Raw genomic sequence first — 2,400 nt, 5'->3', positions numbered from 1 at the left:
ATAAATGGGATCATACAGTATGTACTCTTCATATAAATGGGATCATACAGTATGTACTCTTTTGTGTCTGGCTTCTTTTAGGCAATGTAGCAATGTAATGTTTTTATCATTCATTCATGTTGTTGTATCTAGCAATAGTTTATTTTTTTCTATTGCCAAGTAATATTATTTTCTTAAATCTCTCTCTCTCTCCCTCTTTCTCTCTTTCTCTCTCCCCCGCTTATGAATGAGGCTATGCAGTATTTCTCTTTCTGTGCCTGATTTATTTCACTCAACGTAATTTTCTCCAAGTTCATCCATGTTCCTGCAAATGGCAGAATTTCATTCTTCTTTTAGGGCAGAGTAGTATTTCATTCTGTGTGTGTGTATATATATATTCTGTATATATATATATATATATATATATATATATATTCTGTATATGTATATATATATCACATTTTCCTTATGCTGAGTAATATTCCATTGTATGAATATACCACAATTTGTTTTTCTAGTCCTCTGGTGATGTACATTTGGGTTGTTTCCAGCTTTTGGCTGTTATAAGTAAAGCTCCCACAAACATTTTCATATCTTTAAAAAATATGTTTATTTTAATTTGTTTTGGGTAAATACTTTGGAATGGAAATTGCCAGATCATACTGTTGGTATATGTTTAACTTTATAAGAAACTGCCCAATTTTTTCCCCAAAATGGTGGTACCATTTTACATTTTTACCATCGGTGTATGAGAGTTCAGTACCTCCACATTTTTATGAACATTTAGTATTATTACTCTTTTAAATTTTAACCATTCTAGTAGATATAGGCTAATATCTTTTCTGCCATTTAAAGGGATTTTTGTCTTGAGGTGAGTTAGACATATGTACTGCTTTGAAATATCAGATTAGGAGGGTACTTCAAAAAGTTTGTGGAAAAATAGGACTAAATATGATATGANCACCTTTTGTCTCTTAGTCTCTCTTTTTATAAAATCTTCTTATGGATTTATTCCATTTTTATTTCTGCTGGTTTGGAAATAACATACCTTTATTTTAGTGGTTAACCTAGAAATTTTAGCACTATTAACTTAACAAAGCCTAAGCCTTCCTTTGAACAAAACAAGGACATTAGAACCCTTTAAAATTAATCAACCCTGTCCTTACTTATATAATACTCTTGTCATGTATTTTAATTCTTTTTTATTCCTACAGATGTTATTTTTACTGTTTTTTTATAGTCAGTGTTTGTTTGGATTTTCATTGCATACCCTCTTAAAAGGGCACAGATTTCCAATTCACTACTGAGGGAGTTGTCCTTATGGGGCCTAGTTTTAAGAGGTTGTCTCCCAGTAGACTTCTTACCGTGGGCAGGCCCTGGGTGATACCTTTTCTAATCAAAGCCCTGAGTGACTGGAAACCAATGATCATGTTCTCCTGTCAGAAAATGCCCTCATGGTAAAAGCAGACTAAAGTGCTTCTTTTATCCTGCCTGTGCTCTTTTTCTCAGTCTCTAACCTGAACAAGTCTTGCTTTCTTGCCAGGTTGTAAATGTATTAAAGAATATTAAAATGTTTTTATGGTTGTTTGTAGCAGGAGAGGTTGGTCCTGGCACCCAGCTTCCCTTGTTGCCAGAAGTTATTTTATTTCATAAGCAGATCAGGTAGTTGCCCTGTTTTTTCCTCTTTTGAATTTCAAAAATTAATTCATGCCCATTGTGTCAATTGCAAGAATACAATAAAAAGATTTATAAAGGCAAAGCTAAAGAAAAAAAAATGCAAAGCTAATTATTTCTTTCCTGAACTCCTCCAATCTCACCTATGTAGAGGTAACCAGTGGTAACATTTGGCGTGTATTATTTCACCCTGTCCACTTGCTTATACATATATATGCAAGAATATATGCAGACATGTAGGTGGTTTATTTATTTTTACCAAAAAGGAATAATGGTATAGCCATTAATTGGCAACTTGTTTTTTTTCACAGTTTATCTTAGACATCACTATAAATCAGCAAATATGGATCTAGCTCTGCCTACTTTTTCTAATTCATTTTTTTTTTTTTTTTGTCTTTTTGTCTTTTTTCGTGACTGGCAACGGAGCGCAACCCTCAGTGTCGCACCTGTACCGGACCGGGACCGGCCACGGGATCGCAACCCTCGGTGTTGCCCCCGCTCCTCGCTCAGCCAGTGAGCGGGAACCGGTCTGTATGTGGGATCTGAACCCTCGGCGGGAGCGCCGCCGCACTTCCCAAGCGGCGCACTGTAGCAGTGCACCACCGGGCTGACCCCCTAATTCATTTTTAAATACAAGCATGATAAAATTTAAAAGCTTACTTTATACATAGTGTTTTTGAAGTATCTTTTTATTTTGCTTATTTTATCCCTTCTCTCTCTCTTTCTTTCTTTTCTTTTCCCTATTAC

At 35.1% G+C, this 2,400-nt stretch overlaps 1 protein-coding gene across 1 annotated transcript in view; it reads left to right on the top strand.

The window, feature by feature from the left end:
* ATP8B4 (ATPase, class I, type 8B, member 4) overlaps positions 1 to 2,400 on the top strand; it is a gene marked incomplete at its 5' end in the record, with an annotated part of 144,480 nt that overhangs the window by 63,378 nt on the left and 78,702 nt on the right. The gene's annotated exons all lie outside the window — the stretch shown is intronic.

This window comes from Galeopterus variegatus, unplaced genomic scaffold, assembly GCF_000696425.1.
Source record: "Galeopterus variegatus unplaced genomic scaffold, G_variegatus-3.0.2 Scaffold3652, whole genome shotgun sequence".
In the NCBI taxonomy this organism is placed as follows: Eukaryota; Metazoa; Chordata; class Mammalia; order Dermoptera; family Cynocephalidae; genus Galeopterus; species Galeopterus variegatus.
The sequence above is the reverse complement of the archived record's forward strand: the minus strand, read 5'-3'. Positions and strand labels throughout refer to the sequence as shown.